This window comes from Crassostrea angulata, chromosome 8, assembly GCF_025612915.1.
Source record: "Crassostrea angulata isolate pt1a10 chromosome 8, ASM2561291v2, whole genome shotgun sequence".
In the NCBI taxonomy this organism is placed as follows: domain Eukaryota; kingdom Metazoa; phylum Mollusca; class Bivalvia; order Ostreida; family Ostreidae; genus Magallana; species Magallana angulata.
In genome coordinates, this window is record NC_069118.1 from 49,738,556 (window position 1) to 49,761,818 (window position 23,263).

The following is a 23,263-nucleotide window of genomic DNA, read 5'->3' on the forward strand; positions in this document are numbered from 1 at the left end:
ACGTATTTTTTTATAGTTAGGCCTACCAAAACTGAAAAATTGTTAATTTTCAACACCTTCTGGGTGGGGAGGGGGTATCTTAAACTTTAGTTTTAATGGTAATTTCGTTTCCCCATCCCCACCCCCGATGCCACATGCCTGATATTCATTTACATGCAAATATATGGATATGTAAGATTTTTTTTCAATATTAACATATTATTGGTATACAAGTGTGTCACAATAGCATTTTGAGAGAAAAACATGCATTGGTAAATGAATGATTTTAGCTTTACCTCTGGGAGGCATCCCGGAATTACGTACGAGGCCAAAACTGGAACAACATTCAAGACGTGGCTGGGGTATATGTCTTCTACGAGAGAAAAATAAAAATATATAATCCAGACAATCTCATTGAATTCATCAGTATTTGTTTGTGATCATTACATGTACGTTGGTCAGCTAGAGCAACGTCAAAAAGAAGATACGTTTTAAAATAACTTATTTCACACCATAGTAAAGATTAATACATATATAATTATCGAGTAAGATAATTTTGCCAAATGAAATGTTTATTTTGATATTAATTCTCATCATTAAGTTTGAAAAATGTACACATGGTCTAACAAGTGTTGTTATTTTCTTTTTCTTTTTTTTTTTTTAAATTTTATAAATCTCCTATTTTTGTTTCAACTCTAACCGAGATATTATATAGAGGCAGGTAGTAAGTCGAGATTTATCATCGCGTCACGGGATTATATCTCTTTCTCACGGGGTATATATGACTCAAGTATTTAAAAAAAAACCTTTGCCAAACTTGCAAATTAATAATTTTAACCTTCCCAAATATTTCCGTGATATGAGAGAGAGAGAGAGAGAGAGAGAGAGAGAGAGGTCTAACTAACACTTGAAACATGGCACTTAATTTTCATCTGAAAAATAAAGTCCTTGATTTAAATATACTGCTGTTTCGCATGATATATTATGATGATTTTGCACTTTATGACTTTTGAATGGACGTCCTTACAATCGAGTCTAACTTATTCCTATATGAATATGCTGAGTATTGCAATTAATGTCATTGCTCTGAATAAAGTAAGATTTGCGAAAGCTAATTTCTATAATCAATTGTTGAAAACAGAAGAAATAAAATATATCCCTATTGAACTGAATTTTTTTTTTATCAAATCGATATTTGAACTCAGTTTTTCTTATCAACCTATCCCAGACAAACATAGCGAAGGGTTTATTACATTAAGGTGGAACAGGTACATACAACATGTCAAGATTATGAATGAAAAAACTTCAAATCTTTCATTTAAATTCCCTATATCACCTCCCGTTTTAAAATAGGGTGTATATACCTTTACCTACTAAACCAGTCAGACGGTATTTTGAGTCGATCGCGTCTTCAGCTATTCGTTGTGTATATAAACCAAAAGGTTGGAGAGGTTGCTTATATGTACAGACGATATATTAAAGTCCCCGTGAGAATTTATATTAACACACACACATACTGACCCAGTAGGCATATCTCGGTGAATGCCTCGGCCTGGCGTATATTCCACAACTTTTATATATATTACAAGTATGTTTACAGGTCAGAATTTGGTCGAAAGTTTCATGGGGGCCAACTTGTTTGTGTAATTCTATGGTGATTCATGCATCATTATCATACGGACATGGTAGATAGGGGATGACGCCTTACCTCGGTCCATTTTTACAGTAAACACCTAGCTGTACTAAAAGATGTTATTTACACAGCTACGTGTCTTAATATATGTATATATATACAATATACTTTATATTTTATCAATGAATATCCGTAATTCATAACCCCATGACTTATGCATGCTAGTCCTTGAACTTTTGCTCTTCGCAATTTACGCACGAAGAGATATCAGCAGAAATAAAGATGTATTCATTGTATGGGGAGGGGGGGGGGGGGGTTAAGATTTTTCCTTTCTGTCTGTATTTTTTTTTTATAGATTTGCAGCAAAAAGGTGGCTTTGCATGTTCTTGTTTTGCATGCATGGTAACAAATGAAAAGAATTTAATTTCTTAGAACTTCGTAAAGCTTACAAATGTCAACACTGCGTCCCCATTGCTTTTAATTGCCAATAAAAATTCTTTCAACCAGAGCTGAACCAAAACAATGTTGTATAATTAAAATGTTATAAATGTTTTACTGTTGCGCCTCACACAGTACACACAAAAATGCCTTAGAAGCAATTTCAACTTTTCAAACATGTACCGCATGCAATTAATTCGCCGCATTCACCAGATCCTACCTTCTTTTTTTTTTTTTATCATTTTATGCTTGAGATCCAAAATAACCATGTCATTTCTGAGGAATGAGAAATATTTCTAGTTAACAGGAATGAAAAAATCGACAAACAGACAAAAATAAAGTAGGTCATGTGGCGGCATGTTGTTTTTATTTAATCTTCCGCAGAGATATGCTAAGTACTTTAGTACTATATAGTAGTTGTATCATGTTGTCCAAAAGACGCCTTGCCCGAAGTCACACAGAGAAACATGCCATCAAATTAACTCCATTCAATTCAATGATGTAAATTGTAAAAATGTTATTTTTGTGATGTAAACGTTGGCTCAGGATGAAATCAATTCATGTAATTCGCTGTAACTTAACATTAAAACTTGGTGGAAATGAATGTCAGTTGTAGATATTTAATTAGTTTTTCAGGAACGTATATATATATGGAAGAGCTCACAGGACTATTTTGTACTTTAAATTCCATTGTTCTTTATGTAACTACAGAAGCGTTATATAAAATTAAGTCAAGGAACAACTTTGAACAATGAACCTTAACAAAGCGATACCCTAATTACAACCGACCCTAACCATTTTTTGTTTTGATGAATTCACATTGTCACAGTTGCTTAAAAATACATAACGAATCTTAGACCTACGTCAGCCATTCTTTAACAAATTAATTTAAAAAAGAAAAAGAAAAACTTAAACTCTCCGCCCTGATTTTAATGAAAACATTGAACATTTGCAAAAGCATTTTGTATCTATTTAAATGGAAGAAAACGTTAATTCATCGATTCTTTCTGCAGATAGCAATTGTGTACATATATATACATCGTCAATACACAAGCCACAGACTGTCCCTTTAAGTTGTCTAGATACATACATTATCAAAATTTCATGAGAAGTAGCTGAGAATGCAAACACTGTTTGTATAAACATATAAATGCATGCAGACAACGTATAGATGTTTGTGTTTATATATATAATACTTCATTCATGCATAGATTGATTTCTCCGTGCTGCTAGTATTTCCTGCATCCAGGGTACATATCCTACTTTCAGAACACAGCTAGCGTCATATTACAGAAGCTAAATCCTGGGACAACAATATATTGTATCATAATTATATAGACCTAATCATAACGCACCACAAGGAGGCGGATCGTCGTTTTTAGTGGGTTAAATTATAGTTTCAACGGCATTTTAAAGTTAGACATATACGGATCATATAAAACTTTTGCAATGGACCCACCTCCCTCTAAATTCAAATTATATTATCCGCCTAATCAGTCCAAAATTTCTGACGTTTTCCTGTCAAATATCAAAATCGTTTAAAAAAAGTCAGGAAAACGTTGGATATTTCCATCTTCTTCTACCTGGGAAACGAGTCATTGCAATTGGCGATCACCATCCCACCCCTAACCCCCACCCCCGCTTCTCCTCTCCCATCCCAGACCCCCCCCCCCCCCTAGATACCTAACTATGGTTTCTTTTGATAAGATATACTAGAAAAATGTCCCTTTCTCAAGCACACTCGATAAAACATACATATATAACTCATTATCTAATCCCTACTTTATCTGATAATTTGACGCTGGATACACACACATAGATTCGTTGAGCTTTCCAAGTTTTCATTCTAACTTCCTTCGCCCATACCTATACAGTATTGCAGTATCCTGCATACCCACATTGACCCCCACACAGTACAACCTCGATTCTTAGCTGGAGGAGAGTTCAAGCCCCCGCTCACCTCTCCCCGTGTGTTTACCTATTTCTGTTGTTTACATCTGCTGCTATATCGATCGTACCTGCTCCTTGTGGACTTAATCACAGCGCTCGCCGTGAATCAGAGACACTTATCCAGCCGATCTCTTACTATCCTCATCCTCTCTCTCTCTAACTCTCTCTCTCTCTTTCTCTCTCTCTCTGTTTCTCTGCGTCTATTTCTTCAACTTATCTCTCTTTCTGTCAGTCTGTCTTCTTTGTCATGTCCCTTTTCTCTCTCTCTCTCTCTCTCTCTCTCTCTCTCTCTCTCTCTCTCTCTCTCTCTCTCTCTCTCTCTCTCTCTCTTATACAAAAACCTATACACAAAAATCTGAAGAGCAGCACAAGCCTTGCTAATTTTGTTTCTGCATCATATTTGGTCAAATTCTTCGAGTTGCAAAATATAAGGCAACTCGGTGTAATTAGTAGATTCCAATTTATTATCCAGTGTCATTAATTTGTTACAACGCATTTCCACATTTGTTTACGCTGGGTAATTAAAAGATTATACTGGTAATAATTCATGTAAGGCATAAATAAGTTAAGTTCCCATGAACCCTTGCTTTTTCGCACCACTACTACATATATACTTATTTATCAGGCGATCCACGTTAAAAGACTTATGACGTCATGGACACATTAAACCAACAGAAAACAACACAAGATATCTAAAGGTTAAGACTGACATTTGTTTTCGACATAAGTATAAGATTCTGTCATTTCATCAATGCAAGAAACACATACTCCGTTGCCAAAAAATACACCATAAAAACATTGTCAAAAATAACTAAACGTTGTAGGCAGATTTGGTATAGTTTTTTGGGGGAGTATTGTCGAGCTTCAATGTATCTTTCAGCGTCAAGTATTTGCACTCCGCCACTTCCACCCCCGAACGCAAACCAAAGTGGCGGATCTACGATTCTGCGACTTCGTAAGGAAATAACAGTGATAAATGAATAATATCGCTAAAACATATAGTTGTATGACATAACTCTGAAGTGGAGATTTCCACAGAATTATGATATATCTCGTGAAAGCTATACGTTTATTTAAAACCGAAGGTCGTTGTTCACACCAAGTCGTGTACAATGTTGTGCCAGTATATATACATATATACGCACGTGCCAATCACACATGCTTCATTAAGCTGTTTATTTATTTAAATGCTAGGGAATATTATCCGTCTGTATATACACAAACAAGGATCAGATTTCACCCTCATACTAACCATGACGGCAAATAAACTAATTCCAGTTATAGTGCCGATATTTGGACTTTTGCACCTTAAGTCAGAGACTTATAAATTGTCCATACAAAATCTTGTTGCCATAGATATTATTAAGGGATCTTCGTATAATGTGTATCAATTCCAAAAGAATCGAAATCGGAAAGACCGGCACATTGCGCAATTATCGATAAACCATATATATACAAAGTCTCCCTCGTTCAGCGGGGACCGGTTATTATCACAAGCTGCGGTTTCGTCATTGTAACTTATCCCCAATATGCGGCCTACGGTAATCAAAGATCATTTCCATTTCATTACCAAGTTTCATGCTGATCAGAGTTCGGTTTCGTATCTCGGTCAACCACGGTGTCTTTTCAGATATGACGTTGGTAGATTTAAATGACGTCATCGGCGACCATTTTTGATTAATTTTTAGCGTTGCACAGGAAGGTGCAATATGTTTACCTGGTCGTTCGACGTGGAGCGACAGGTAAACATCCCATTGCTGATTGTGCAATAGGAAATGAAGAGAAATCAATCTCTTCCGAAATTAGTATCGACATACACGCGTGTAAGTCATTTCTTCTGGTCCCGTGTATGACAGGACACCATACTGTGTAATAAATATATATTTGGGCAGACTGGTTTCATGAAGGGAAGCTAATACTGGGCTGTCTAGACGATATCTACATGAATTCCGTTAATATGTTTATAATTTGTCGTTCGATAGCACCGAGCACAGGGAATGTATGACTATTTATTCAAAACTGAATTAATATCAGAATTGTACATATAGCTCCATTTGTGATCAACTGTTCTTCCACAGCTAGAATTAAATAACCATGAAATAACCATATGTAATTCGTATATTCAGTATATTGTAATATAATGGATAAATTAGTAAGAGAGGGAATGATTTTTGGCCTTAAATTCAGGGTGATTCATTTTCACGTTCCTATAATTCACATGGCCTCTAAGTACATAAAGGAACTACTCATTAATCCCACGTTATCTCCCTGTACCCCTTATTTACGTTTTATATATATGTGTGTGTGTGTGTGATCGTGCGAGGAGCCAACGGTACATTCGTGCGATAACAGGACACTGTTCTTCTATGATATATAGTACATTGGTTTTTGCTAAGGTCCTGTGGGTAGCACTTTAAGGTGGAAAAACTCATAATCACAAAATGTCTGACCGCTGATCCAAACGACATTTCGTATTATTAAAAGAATTTTAACGACCGCAACATGGATGTAACTTACCCCATAACAGAGTGGATAAAATGTCAGGCTTGCGATCCGTACATCTTCAGTTCGAATCCCACAGGGGTTTTTATATTCTTACTTACTGAATTGGATTTCTTCTTAGATATTCATTTTTTATCCCCAAACTGCAAATTTTTAACTCATTTGACATATGTACAGTTTATTTATCATTATATCTTTCATAATCAATTAATTTACTGTTATTTTGAATGACGTTTCCAGGTGTGTTATTCCACCTTAAGAACACAAAGTCTCGAGCTATATTCACGAGTCGCGTCACCACATTAACCAGCCCCGATTTACAGTTTTATTTTATCACAACTATATATACACAATTTCAAGAATTATTCCCAAAATAAGAATGGCAGTACATACATCCATGCACTTTTAAATTTCATTTGCAGATCTACATGACATATAGGAAATATTTTCGAAGATATATAAATAAACACAATTACCACCATTTTGCTCATGCATCGCAATAATAAAATCATCATTCACATAGTTTAGATAAATAAACAAACGCTGCTAAATATAACACATTTATACGTTTTCAAAAATAGACCCTTCAAATTTATTTTCTATATAACTGATAAACTTGTAATGTTGAAATGGCGACATTCATTCACCGCAAAACTATCTACAGAAAAAAAATTGTAAATCACAAACTGGTACATGTAGATTCTAGACGTACCGTTATACTTAAAGTCAGATTAATTTTCTGAGAAACAGATTAAATATATAATGGCTATATATTTTTATTTCTAACATGCAGATAGGCATTGACAAGTACGACGTATAGGTGTGAAGTCAGAGCGTGTGTCGGGGAATCTTAATACAAGTTCATTTCACCTTTCTCTAAAAGTACGAACAATTTTTGTTGATCAGCATAAAATTGTAAAATGGACAAAATTTCATAACAATATCTCATCAAGACTAATGACTATAGACATGGAGTATACCAGTACTAAGTACATTTGTATATTGGCCGTCCATTTACCAGGGGGAAAAATCCATTTATCAACGTTTTTGGTATTATGTAAGTTTTAAATGACTATTTATAGCATTTTCCCCAGTAGATTCATTGACGATTAATTCATGAATGCACGAGTAAGTAATTCATTTCGATACAAAAATGCCTCAGTGAGCATTCACTGAAACAAAAACAAAAAACACACAAAGAATAATGGGTAATTCTGAGAAAACCTTCATTATAATGGTTCATCCTTGTCCTTCAGCTGACAAACACATGGCCGCACGCCCTTCACACCTTCCTCTATATATATAAACCATTCAGACCTCTTTCTTTAATCAGAACATCTTGTTTGTCCACTAATTACACGCTGTTACTCATCGTTGCTTTTAGATGAATAATGCTGGTCTGTCTGTATGATGAGCATAATCGTGTGGTACATTTCTGGGTCCTTTTTTTAATTTCTGACTGTCCGTTTGTGATTTAACACGTCTGTCTCGCTCATTTGTCATCGCTGTCCTGTGTAGTCTCTGTCTGTCCGTCTCTTTCTGCCTGCCTTTGTCAGTATATCTGTCCGTCCGTCTCTCTCTCTCTCTCTCTCCACATATTTAATAACTGACATAGACTCTCTGAATCACCCACGTTTAATCATTAAGCTTTTTCACTTCGGCATGCCAACAGATGTTTTCCTCTATATGTGACCCCGCCAGCTGTTTCCTACATCATGTATAATAATGCAGTATATAAAAAAAGTGAATATTTTCGATGTGCCACTGCTTGATATTTCCATGCGATTCATTACTTTATGAATCACGGCGATATATATGGAAAACATTTTGTTTTTGTTTGTAAAAATAAATATAAGTTTTATTTACCATATTTCAAGATCCATTTATGAAACGAATCAAAATAAAAATAAAAAGATAGGCAGATATGTTTTTATTAAAAAAAAAAAAGACACCGGTTTCCGTTCGCTAAAAATGAAGACAAATGAAATGATATCTCCTTAAAAACAACAAGTGCCCTTTTCTCTTACCACAGTTTGTGAGTGGTTAGCAAATGCTAGAGAGAGATATAAACGTCATTTTCTCACACGTTGAACACTAAAGAAAAGTTGAAAAAATGTGTAATAAGTGGCGTTGTTTTAGAAATACAACAATTTATCACATTTCGTTTTGTGTTACACTTTGTATTCATCTTTTAATGATAATGGTTTTGCACCTCCCAACTTTAAATTTCTCTGCGTCAGATGAAAGAAAATGTTTTATTTTAAAGTTTTATTTTTCGGGTTGTGAATAATGATGAAAATATTATATAACGAGGTCACCAAGTTTATGTGATTTTTGGAGAGAGAGAGAGAGAGAGAGAGAGAGAGAGAGAGAGAGAGAGAGAGAGAGAGAGAGAGAGAGAGAGAGAGAGAGAGAGAGTCTATATTAATCCTTCGACCGAGCCCGATGGCCATTCACTGGACGGAATGGTGAACTTTTCATCCTCTGTGGTGCGTGCGTCACCACCTACTGATGCGTCACAAGCTGTTCCTCATTTTATTTTCAAATCAAACTGAAACAAGGCTAATCGGGACCAGTACGACAACTTTATCTCCCCCATACACGTCACTGAATAGCGTCCCTGAAGTGAAATTCAATATAATTGACGAATCAGCAGGGTCTTCTTTAATCCACACTCTACAAATATGTTAGAGCAATATGACATTTTTTAGAGGCAATAAAGTTTAAAAAATTTCATTTCCCTACCCACCCATCTTTCCTCTCTCTCTCTCTCTCTCTCTCTCTTTCTCTCTCTCTCTCTCTCTCTCTCTCTCTCTCTCTCTCTCTCTCTCTCTCTCGTGGATGGTGGTATCGTCGCAAACCACGGATGTAGGATAATCTCCGATCAGTATAGAGCTATTAATTGCTATGGACCGTGGCTTCAGAAAATGGCGGGGTGGGGTTGGGGAGGGGGGTGTTGTTAAGCAAATGACTTATATAGGCTGCATGATGTCCTTGGCACGCTTCCTTGAATAATGAATGCAAACGCTCGGTGACGTATTTAATAGTAAAACACAATTACGCATGAGTACAACTTTAAGTCACGTGTATAGGTTCACGTGATACCCATTTATATCAGATGGGCTACTGTATTGTGAATTAATATCTATCTATCTATCTATCTATCTATCTATCTATCTATCTATCTATCTATCTATCTATCTATCTATTTTTCTATCCCTTCTTTCTTTCTCTCTCAGCTTTAAATGTAGGAGTGGACAGCGAGACCGAATTAATGTTATGCAATAATAACCTGGATACATGTATGTATTTATTTATTTAAAGGGTCCCTGCAGCCCAGCCGATGTGAAACTTAATTATGTCAGAGAATTTATTTATATTTAGAATTGCGTAAGTTTACTTTTGGAATTTCCTTATTGGTATTCTACTTCCTCATATGTTCTTCAACACTTTAAAAATGCATATTTTTTTTTATCACGCACTAAATCAAGTTAGAACATAACATAAAACGCATGCAATTTGAGTTTAATGTTAGAACCATTATACTGCTGCTTCGATTAAACTTGATATTAAACAATATACAAAAATTGTCCAAGAATAATTGATGTGCTTGTGTACATGTGATAACATGCAGTGGCTTCTAAAGCAAATTGAACGTGGGTAGGAGGATGGATGCTAGACTAAGAAAACTTGATAAGAAAAAAAATTGATTATGGTTATGTCTAACTTTGCAAAATAAAGTGTGTTTGTGTGTGTGTGTGTGGGGGGGGGGGGGGGGGGGGGGGGCTATGACGCCTATGACATAATATGAAAAAATATAAATACTTGTTATTATGTTTTTAAGTTTTAACGCGAAGCAGGAGTTTCGGTTTCATGATGCTAATATACGGCTTGAACAACATTTCGTATTCAATGAATTAAAATCTTTCAATTGGCAAGCGTTCATGCATTTCTTAACGTTTATCTTGTACTGTGACCATCAAGACATCGTTGATTCGTATTTACATATACGTGTATATATATATTATTCAGTCATGTAAACGTTAAGCAAACAAACATCGCATAACAAACATATTTTTACACTTATTGAAATATACTTATTAGTTATTACAGTACTTAGAACCTTCTTACCCATCCTGTGGTTGACTTACAGATTCTCTGCTTTGGTTAGTCGAGTATGAAGCTCGGACCAAAAACCATGAATTCCTGACAATGTCAGTACTAAAAAAAACCCCAAAAACAAAAAACACTATTTCGCTTTTCGGTATAGATCTAAAGGTTGCAATTGAAGTTCTTGATTTAAAATGAATAAAGAAATTGCTTAATTTTTTTTGTCTAGCTGTGTCGTTTCTTAAACGCCTTAACTTAAAACAAGTGCCAGTGACTGCACCGACGTACGATAACTATACTCCCACAAAAGTATCTAACATATGTTCCGGTATGCATTAACATACGCATCATTCCTCCCAAAACAAAAGTACACTGAACGCAAGATGAATGTAAATTCTTCCATTTTTTTTTGGTTGTGGGGGGGGGGGGGTTTGGGGTTGGCTTTCTTACTTCAGACCCTGGTTAACGTGGCGGCCAGCGACCTTTGGTACTAGACCAAAGATAAAACTGCAGTGCATAAATAAGATCTACTATTCCTGGAGCTATGTGTTTAATGCCATGAAGCTATTCGATATTCTGGATCTTTTTTGTCCGTTTTGCAAACGAAATATTGGACTGGTGATGATTCATTGGACAATTTCCATTGATGCCATGTGTTTTTAACATTGAATACTGCTTGGAAACTACATCTTTTTTCGATATTTTGTCCGTGTTAATCATTTCTGTATACACAGAACACAGGAGTATATCACTTGTAAGATATCAACATTTCAGATTTAGAAACAATCCTTCATCAATCAATGGACGTGATAATATTTATATTTATTTAACGCATGGTTCTCAAAAGGGTTCGAATGTCGACATTCCGAAGAAAAAATTCGTGATTCGAAGAATTCATCATTGTGTATGCATGCTGTATTCTATTAATGTTTCAAAATGAAGTCTACACTAACTCGTTGATTTCTTTAGTTAGTATTTCTTTAATTAGTAAATTTCTATAAAACTACAAGCAATTTCTCCCCACCCCACCCCCTCTCTAGCTAAATAATGAGAGGATCTGTCGCCGACTTTGTCCGGATAACAAGATTAAGCACAGACGTCCCTCTTCCGGATGTTAATTTGTTGTTATTTGCTTAGTTGACATGCGCGGGTGTTATTCATGTATATATAAACCGTAAATACATGTAGCATGGTCTGGAAGACGGAAAACGCGGAACATAGCAACACAACACTTAAAGTACATTTCGTGAAGCGATATCCGACCACCATCTGTACTTTAATTTCCTCCTATTAGTCCCTATTTACTTCTTACATCTGCCTTGTATATCAGAGATAAGATAGACAACCATCTATTTTTTTTTTTTTTTTGGGGGGGGGGGGGGTATGTACTAAAGTGTAATCTATAGCATTCCTGTGCTTCAACAATTAATCAGCTTTTGTTGTAATGTTAGAGAACTTTTGAAATAATTTTCCGATTTATTATTGTTTTGGTTTTATAAATATATCTTTTTATCCTCATTCATATTCATTGTATCAAATTTCGCTCTGTCCTTCACAGAATCAATATTTTGATGGAAATGCTTTACTACATTTAAATGCATCTTTCTTCCCTGAAATTAGTAACAGCTAACTTGTTACCATGACGATATCAATTTCTCATTCTTATAATTACATTAAAAAACCCTCAGCTATGACTGACATTTTTACAATAAAAAAAAAAAATTATAATTCATGGATGTCAGTGCTATTTAAGAAAGTCTGCTGTTCTTAAAGACGTTTGGTCAATGAAATATACATGTACTGTATAATACTGGTAGTACAATTGACCAGCCAGCTGTTTCCCTATATCTAAATTCAAACAAATTGTTATAGATGCATAAACAAACAAAGATGAAATGTTTATGTAACCAATCTTGAATAAATAATCTGACCTATTCATGGAACTATTACGTATGATCTAAACTAAATATAAATGGTCATATTTGCATTGCTATCTATACGGAAGAAGGGCAGGGTTATTTGCACTTTATCACGTATCTTTAGATGTATAGGGATCCCTCAGTCAGTTTTATAAACTCGTGGCTTTTTTTTTTAAAATGTCGTCATACATGCATTAGACTACATTATAGTGTGTCAAACATTAAAGAAAACAACAAACTAACACTTATCAAATTTCTATGAAAAAAAAAAACGATTTTTATACACGTTGTCTCATGTAACAATTTTGTAATAATGTGTCCATTGAATATTCAGATAGTAGCTTCATGGTACATACTTTTCTAGGATTACACAGACAAAAAAATATTTAACTTAGAATCGATTCATATCATTCATTTTTACGTTCATTAATATTACTGGTTTCCCTTTTCGGTGAATTTTAATGAATACTAGGTATATCGCGTAAAATTCGGAACAAAGGGCAGATAACTTTTAGTTGAAAATAAAGTAGATTTTTCCAGGTTTAGGGTTCAGAAAAAAAATCTGAAACAGTTTCTGATTGTCAAATAAATATGATCGATATCTATTGTTTTATTTTGCTATACCTCCCTTTCGAGAGAGTCACTTACATATATACACGTAGATATCAATTATCCATTTTAATAAAAATCTTAGTTTCAAGGATACATAAATCGTCGACAATGGTTCTGTCAATAGAAAGTTTCAATAGATATTGCACTTCGACGAACATTGAATTTACTGGGTCAACTTAACGAAGAAGTGCAAAAAAATCAGTGTTTAAAAAAAATTGATGAAATTATAGTTCAGGGCAAGACATTGCACGAGGAATAGAGAAGGATAATGGGAATGGGAGAATTAAAAAAAAGAAGAAGTTATATTGACGTTTTTATTGGCAATTAAGTGTTGAGGGCTCGACACCCAGTACAGCTCTATATCTGTGGGTTTATACAGCTCAATTTACAATCAAATAACGCCTTGCAAAACACGCACACGGTAATATATACATACAGACAGCAATCTCCCCGTTGACACAAATGACAAAGTCATGCGTATTACCCCTTTTCAGATTGTCGAAGTATTGATAAAATGATCGATTATTCAAAGTACCAATTTTGACGTATCACGTGATTTGGCCCAGTGTGAAAGGGACTTGAGAGGTTGAGACCCCTGGCGAGTCTGGTATTCCTTTTCGAACACAACCGAAATATTTTACGCGTTTGCCAACGGGTTATTATCAGATCGCAGTCCCTCCTTATACAACATATATAGTTCGATCCACACATTTTACTTATGGCCGCAATTAGAATACATATCTGCCATTGGTGCTCTGGAGTACATTGAATAACTTTTTCTTTAATATAACATCTGAACAATTTCACAAATGATATTGTAGGATCTTGAACTTTTCATTATGCTTTGTTTAGGTGACGTTACAGATCTAGAATATTTATGAGTGCGTAAACCTAAGGTTTCTATTTGACTGCATAGCGTAAAGTTTTACATAAAAGAAGTCTCTCTATATCTGCTCTTATCTCGATGAGCGTCTGACAGGCGATAAAACGGGAATATATAAACCGAGTGAGTAAATCATATTTTTTGGGTGCTGAAATACATACCACGTGAGTCAGGCATCTGGCAGACATGGAGATTTAACCACAAGAGAAACCAAAGATCTGATAAAGTCCCTTCAAAGACTTCATTTCTACGAGCTAGGAGGGCTTCTTCTCCAAAAAAAACCAAAAAAATGGCAAAGAATTTACATGTCTTGAAAGAAGAAAGTTACATCATTGCAGATTAAACCGTAAGACAAATGATGTTCCTGTCATGTGTCTGTACGCATAGCCGAGTTATAGAAGAGGACTCCTCCAATTGCAACTGCAACTACAAGCCAAAAAAATTAAAAATATCTAAATACATTTGTTGGAAATGAAACATCAAAGCAATAGCAAAAAACGCTGAATAAGCCATTTTTTAAAAAAATCTCGATCGGCTACTAGTATACTGTATCAGTGCATTGTAAGAAATATAAGGCTGGATATAGCCACCCAACGTTTACATTGGCAAGTATTAGGGATGATAAATAGACATGTATATCTATGTAGGTAAATATAGGTTTAGGTAAATATGTAGGAGCCATATTTGTGTGCCTAACCTCATTGGCACCACCAGGGGTGTAAGGGGGAGAACGGTCAGCCCACACATCGACAAGAGTGACCAGTTGACCCAGATTGTTATTATCTTGTTGATGTAGGTGATGAAAGCCAAAAGGAGGTGCCAGCGATCTACCCGTAATGATCTAAGGGGTGCTGGTAAAGTAGGACTGAAGATATAAGCGGCCTTGGAAAGTAAAAAGAGTTTACCCAACGTTAGGATAGCAGACGACCAGCACGTCTTACATCAAACTTTTGTTCAGAAGTAATGTGAGAGAGTCCACTGACTCATTCAGATAACTAAAATATATGGAGTGTAAGCACTTAATCAATCGTGTGGGTCTATATCGAAATGACAACAATGAAAGTACAGGTTTTAAAAAGCCTATTAGTCTACCCCCCCCTTTTTTTTTTAAAGACAGATCATGATGCGTGCGGTTAAAAGTAAAAACCGCCTTTCTTCACAAACGAGAACATTTCATCCATGGGGCTTTTTTAGTTTTTTAGATTTATTATTTTGTCTTATAAAAGTCAGCAGTTTTCCGTACTTATATGTAGCTGTTATATGAAAGTTTGCTAACTTATTACAATTATTACACGCGTTATGGGTTTTCTCTCCGTGCTTTAATGGCATGGCTTTTGTTTGACTATACAATCGAATCCCCTCCCTGAAAAATCGCACGTGCATTATGTAATAATCCTGTCAAGAAATAAGATAGTTCAGCATTATTCTGCTGTACCTACATTGCACCTGTCGGCCTTGGATTCTGTGTATTGTAAAACATTGATAAGATAAAAAGAACTCCAGGTATATAAAGGAAAGAGGGATATAGCGATTAGAGAGGGGACAGAGAGAAAGAGAAAAAATTCTGATGTAAATTCGTACATTCCATGCAGCTTCATGAAAACCCAGTGAACTGAAATTCATGTAGATCAAAATAAGATAAGTTATCTGCAGTGTATATTTCTCTTTGGCTCATGTTTAAGAAATTTAAAATACTTTAAAAATCTCATTTTGATAACATTCCAAATGAATAAAAAAAACCAAGATAATGTTGTTTCGGTTTTTTTTTTTTTACTAGTATTCAGGAAATGAAATAACAAATCATCGAGTACAAAACAAAAACAAAAACAAAACAAAACAAAAAATACCCCCCCCCCCCCCCCCAAAAAAAAACAAGAAAAAAATAATTTAAAAAAATCCGAAAAACTCCAAAAACAAAACGGCCAACTACATGTAAAGGCACTTGTGCCTTAAGCCCCAAAGTCTCAGCATTACAATTACTTTTTTCGTTCAAACTTTTGTTTTAAAATTGAGGTTAAAACATTGTTGAAAAGTATTGTGCATCATGGTAAATAGATACGCTAGCAAAGTAGTAGTGTGTACAATTGATTACATCTGGAATATCTACCCAACAAGTATCCATATATAAATTATACATGAATAAATAAATATACAATTGTACAGTACTTACACGCATGTGGACCCCCCCCCCCCCCCACACACACACACACACACAAAAACACTTTAGATTTATGCATGTAATACGAATATACTCAAAGATTATGATTGGAATATTAAACAATATCCATCCAATATCCACATTTAAGTTTTAATTCATAGGTGTCGTGGGGGGGGGGGGGGGCAAGCCTATCTAGGGTCTGTACGCAGACATTAAATGATTGTTAAATATTCCTTTTGAGAAGTTGACAGGTATATACCCTACATGAAGGCTATGCCATTCCTCTTCTCAAAAGAGAATAGATTGTTATATACAGTGTATAGAAGTTTTACTCAGAACTTTGTATTTACTCAGATACTTTAATAAAAACATGTATGAATGAACCTATATATCAAACTTTAAGGAATGTACTCTTCTAATGATAAATGGTAAAATTAAACCATATACAACATATCTCTATCTGTGTGCACGCGCTTGCTCGTGTGTGTATGTGTAAGAGAGAGAAAAAGAGAGAGTTAGATTGACCAGCCAGATTATAATGTACTAGACATTTTGGCAAATGAGGAATGCTATATACTTATAAATAAGTATATATACTATAAACCCGCGCACTTTAACGAGCCAGCAGCCGCTATATATACAATAATGAAATAGGTCAGTAATATTACCAACAAGTGGCTCTTCCATCACCCAGAAGTTCTAGTGGAATGTTGTAATTGCGGGAGGGGGAAGCTTTAACATGGTTGTAAGTGATGAAACGGTGAAAAAAAATAAGCCTCTATAAAGAGAGTCTTTTTGTGGCATTTATATAGTATGTATATGCATGTGAAATATGAATTAATAAAGGGTTTGGCAAGGAAAACGATTTTCATGCATCGATCAAAATCTTTGCATATTTGCGGATGAATGTGGGAATTGTGTACTAGTATCAAATTCCGCTGGAAATATATTTCATACGACATGCTGGTATTTGGACATTTATTTTCATAAAATTATTTTTTGTGTATTGAACAATAATTTATAGGCGCATATGTTGGTAGAATATGCGGGTAAAAATCTTGCGGATTTTATCTTTGACACTTTTCCATCAAAAATGATATACACTTGCAGCATAGTTATTTTTATTGAAGATACATTCTAACTTAATTATGTATGTTTAACATTTGCTGAAAATTGCAATATATATTGTTGTCCTGTGTAAGAATTGGGTTTATCCGTAAACACGTATCTACAAGCAATGCAACGATTGCTGTCCATATAAACCCATACATCACATTTTAGTATACTTTTACTGAAAATGAAACCTTTGCGTAAAGAAAAACGATACCTATAATTAAAGTTTGAAACAAGGGTTAAGGAAAAAAACCCTTGAAAGAACTTGAGGAATATAGAGAACCATAGTCGATGGAGACCCCCCTAAAGAAAATGAACGGGGGGAGCAAACTGGCCAAAACTGGTTTTAGATCCACCGTTTAGTGTAGTATAGTATTAACATACATGCTGCAGTGAAGTAGAAAATAAGTAAGGGTTTTTGGCAAATGTTTTCTAGACTCGTGCGATTCAACAATACTGATGAAACACCAACAACAGAATCTGGCAAGCCACTTTCTGTGGCCATTTCCTTAATGTTAATCATTGGGAATAGTTGCATTATGGGACACAGAGGAAAGGGAGGGGATGGGGGGGGGGGGTTGTACAGATGAACAAACGTCGCACTGTTTTGGCCCTCTGTCGTTTATTATGCTGCCTTTCCCCAGCTTGTCGATTGCTTGTTCAATGAAAGGGTCATTCTTTCGCTCGATAAGTTACAATGAAGGCTGCATGAATGAATGAAAGAATGAAAGAAAAGAAAGAAAGAAAGAAGTGAGAAAAACTAAGCGGGAATTTTAGGACAATTCATTGGAACTGTCAATTAAAGTCAATTAAAGTTTGCCGAGAAGGGTTCGACGTTTTCTTGAGCAGTGACCTATATTGGGGGGGGGGGGGGAGGGGGGTATCATTTCCATGGCTTTCAACAAAGATACTATGACGACTAGCTATAAAACTTTAACCCTTTAGATAGATTTAATCTAGTTTTTTATCTTTAGTCAAAATAACACTCTCACGTAATAATTTCAAATATTTATTTTTGCTCAACCATTTTGATATATAGATACGAGGGGTCTTTTGAACACACTATATATAATTTTCTTTGTTGGTTGTTTTCGCTATAATTTAGCTTTGTTGCATAGCTACATTGTGAAAGATATAATTCATGCCCTTATATCTGTTCTTTGAAGCTGTGCGAAGCTTTTATGGAGCATATGTATCAGGTATATGATAGAAATCCATGTACGGAGTTATAAGAAAGATAAGAACTTTTAATTTACCTATTGATTGTCAATTAGATTTATTTGATAAAATTGTTGTACCAGTTTTATTGTATGCATGCGAAGTTTGGGGTTATGAAAATATTGAGATTATTGAACGTGTCCATTCAAAATATTTGAAACATATACTTAATCTGAAAAGTTGTACACCTAGTTACATGGTATATGGTGAAACTGGACGATTTCCTCTGTATATAACCATTTTTACTAGAATGATTTCATTCTGGGCCAACATAATCAATAGCAGTGAAAACAAGTTAAGCAAAATCATATATTTGTATGTACGTATTCTTTTTGATAAGGGACAAATATTAAATCCATGGCTATGCTCTTTAAAAACTGTTTTAGATAAATGCGGGCTTTCAAATTTATGGTGTGATCATGAATCTTTATCTACCATCATAACTCCAGTTGGATTAAGACAACTATTAACCAAAGGTTAAGAGATCAATTTTTACAAAAATGGCATAACGATATTCAGGAATCGACTAAAGGTGTTATATATAGAATTTATAAAACAAATTTTGAATGTGAACGCTACTTACTCTTGTTACCCAGTAAATTAAGAAAAATATTAGTTAAGTTTAGAACTACAAATCATCATCTTCCTGTTGAAATAGGAAGGTGGGGTACTGTTGAAAGAAGTAAACGTTATTGTAATTTGTGTAATTGTAACAAAATTGGTGATGAATTTCATGTTATATTAGAATGCAAGGCATTAAGTAAATTACGAAGTCAGTTTCTAGATACATATTACTGTTCTTCTCCTATCACTGAAAAGTTCTATGAAATCATGTCTTCAGTCGATTATATCACATTAAGAAAATTGTGTTTCTTTATTTCAAAAATTAATCATACTGTTCGTTCACCCCACTTACTTTCTTGAACTTTACAACTATATTGTATATATGTAAATATGTTTGTTCTTCTTCTGTACCTCTTGTACCATTATATGGTGTTGAGTGAAATAAACTGAACTGAACTGTTAGTAAAAGCAAAGTGTTTAATACACACGCATTTAATTACCGAGTTTCATATTTACTTAGTGCCACTTTGCCATGAATATTTCCTCATTAAGATTTACTTTTCATTTTCACAACGACAAAGATAAAAAAAAACCCTTAGGTAAACTGTGTTTTAGATTCGAGCGACCTAGTTTTACTTAAAATTGACTTTTTCATTTAATTTTTTCTAGTGTGCGCGTTGCTTTTGTCGACGAGTTCATTCAGCCGACGTCATAGATCTGTCATCATAAAGCGCCATTGAATCTCTGTCATCTATCAATATGTGTATATAAGATACAGTTTGAAATTTGTGCAGCGTCGAGCGAGTGTATATACATGTATGTATAGGATACCACCTTTGAGTTTGAATTTTTTTGCAACGATGATCGAGTACATACACATTTATTGATAAAATATAAAAAAAAAAAAAAGAGAAGGGATATAAATTTTAGATAAAGTATATAAATGAATAAAAAAATAAATAAAAGCGATTTCATTTTCGTTTTTGAAATCATTTCAACTTATAAGCACTGGAGTACAGAGATGGAAAAAAACGTTGTTTTTTTTCACATATTCAATTTATATCCATTGGTCCTTTTCCTCCCATCCCTTAACCCCCACCCACCCAACCCCTGCATAGGTCCTTTTAATTGAAAACCAGGACTGCATTTTACAAAAGAACTTACAACAGAGTCGTAAATATTTTCAGTCTCATGGAATGATAATTTATAAAACAAAACTTAGACATAACCATATTTATAAAACTACTCTAATGTCCATGAAAATATTTTACAGCCATGAAAATGAAATATTGATTTGTTTGTTTTTAATTAGCATTCATTAATTTGGTCATAAGTCGTAAGTTCTGTTGAAAAAAGCAGTCCTAGTCTTGTGTGGCAAGAAAATAAATTTGATTCTAGATTTAAAATATATGTTTTTTTTTTCGTTTTTTGAGACCATTGGTGTATTAAACTCTATATAGAATCATTTTGATTTTTTTTTTCACACTCTCAGCACACCTCTGCATCCCAAGAGCTGCAAAAATATATGAACATGTGTGGCCAGGAAGTAAGGTCTGAGTCTACAATTAGTTGTGAAATAGGGTCAGCTTCAGAGGAGCGGCTGGACTTCGATTGACTTTGATTTCCAGAAATACTAGCCGAAAACTCAATTTATTTAATTTCAGCAAATTGTAGGTTTGTATCTCCTGCAGGGCCTAATAAGTCTGGTCAGTGAATCGTTGTGTATATTGTTTTTCTGTATATTCATGTAGATCACATAGCGTTTCCATGATAACAAACAGTTTCTATGTTTTGTAGCCTGAGATATAGTTAATCAGTAATGCAAATGGATAATATATCTACTAGAATCAATTTCTTTTCTTAAAATCGTTGCTTACATGATCAATTGTATATACACATATTCTGGTACATAAAATGAAGATTATAATTTTATGAATGGTTGTCTTTTCAATTACTGGTGTATTATTATCCAAAACTTTAAATAAGGATACATTTAGAATGCAAAAACAAACTGACTGTGTAATTGTTTTGCATTTTTAAAGATATAATTGTACCTCAAATTAATGCATTTATTTAAAATTTATCTGAACTATTGAGTGGGGTGGGTAAGGGGGATTATTTTCATAATTTCATTATGAAAAGCTAGTGAACCCGATCGCAATTTCGCTTATGAATTTCAAGTATACAGATCAGAAACACATTTACATTTTCACATATTTTCAAGTCTTCGTATCGAGTTTTATCTAATCCCCAAATTTGCATTTCTATCTAACATAAAAGTTAAAAGTACATGAATAGGAAATCATGAATAGGAAATCATGCACTATGGTCATTTCGAAGAAGTTTTTATAATATATTTTAGATGACCCCCTATTCCTCCCCTGTTCCCCTCCTACCCCAATCCCCCGCCCTCACGAATTTCTACCGCAGAGGTCAAAAATGTATTGTTTTCCAAATACATTTATATACAAGGTAAGTTAGCGACCTCTCACCCCCCCCCCCCATCTTCTACCCTAGAAGGCAAATATAAAAAAGTAAACAACCTTTGCACTACATGACCGGTCTGTCTAAGCCAGTGACCTTTTCTTGTAATCGCGGGCCTTGAATAAAAAAAAAAGTAGGGGGAAAGGTGCGTACGAAATATATACACATTCCTTTATGTTTTGACGGGGATCGAGAGAGGTCACGAGTTGACCTTGTGAACTTCATGGATGACCCCGTGATCGGTCAGAGCAGAGTGATTTGCATCGTAAGCATCCCTTGGGATTGTTGTTGACAGGGAATGGAAATATGTAGATGAAGTGTTTGTCGAGATACTTGTGGCTTTTTCTCTGTTTTTGTCCCAAGCGGTTTATGGGTCCTCTTACGAAAATGTCAGTGTACTTAAAAATGGGAAAGCGACTTCATTAAAACGATGTGAAGTTTATATAAGACATAAATGGCACAGTCGAGCTTATCTTTTTTAATATTTAGGACGTGTTTCATGAATGTCAAAATCTCATTAAAGAATAAGTTGCTGCTATTATGCTGAAAAAAAAAGAGAATTCGACATTTTTGTAACTTAGGCAAGTTATCCGTTTTCCAACAATTGTATTCTAAATATCAATACAATTTCCTCTGTTACAGCCTGTCAGTTCGATCTGATGTCCGATTTCTCCTTAATTTGTATTATCGTATAATTGTAATATTTGTTTCCACGTGGATATACGTAATATCATTATGGATCTTCCTTTTAAATATCAAAAGTAAAATGATCCTTTTTTACGTTAAAACACGCAAGAGCCCTTGACATCATAGAACTATATATATATATATATATATATATATATATATATATATATATATATATATATATATATATATATATATATATATATATATATATATATATATATATATCTTCTTTTAAAAAACTGTTAATTGTGAAAAAAGTTGCCATCAAGTATTATTCACGTGGTTTTGGTTCCTTGCAGCAGGTGCTTTGAGCATCGGTGAAGGTTGGTGACGTAATTTTATCTTCCTTAGCCCAAACAGCGTGCTCGACAATTTCTCTTGATGGAACATACAACGTATATAAAATAAAAGAAACAATTGTTTTGTATTAGTTTGTGTATATTCCTTTACTTTTCGTCAAGGTACGTAATAGTGTCTCTCTCTCTCTCTCTCTCTCTCTCTCTCTCTCTCTCTCTCTCTCGTTCATTTCTTAGTGGCGATAGAGATCTGAGATGAAGTGTTATAAGTTTCCCCTCGTTTTACTTAGTTCGCCTGTCAAAAAATTGCACAGAGCTGTGACAAATATCTTCCCATGCAGACACGATATTAACCTCCTACACACATTAGACCTCCTTTGCTGAAGGACGGGAAGAAAAAGTGCACCCTTGGAAGTTAATGAAAAAGAGCCCCTATCAACGACGAGGTGTTTCATTCATCGAGTTAAGATGTAGACCAAAGCGTAGACTCTGGGGTGTATATATTTACAATCCTAGTTTCTTTAAAAGTTTATGAAGTTGGGGTAAGTAGGTACATTCGGGTATCCGAGAAACGAAATCTCGCCGACTGGTCTTTGTGACAGTCGTGTAAACACGAAGGCGCGAGAGTCGTGGTCCTATATAGAGACGGATAGGGTCTTAATTCACTCTATAGAAGCTTGGCAAAAATACAGTGTGACTAATCGTCGCAGTTAT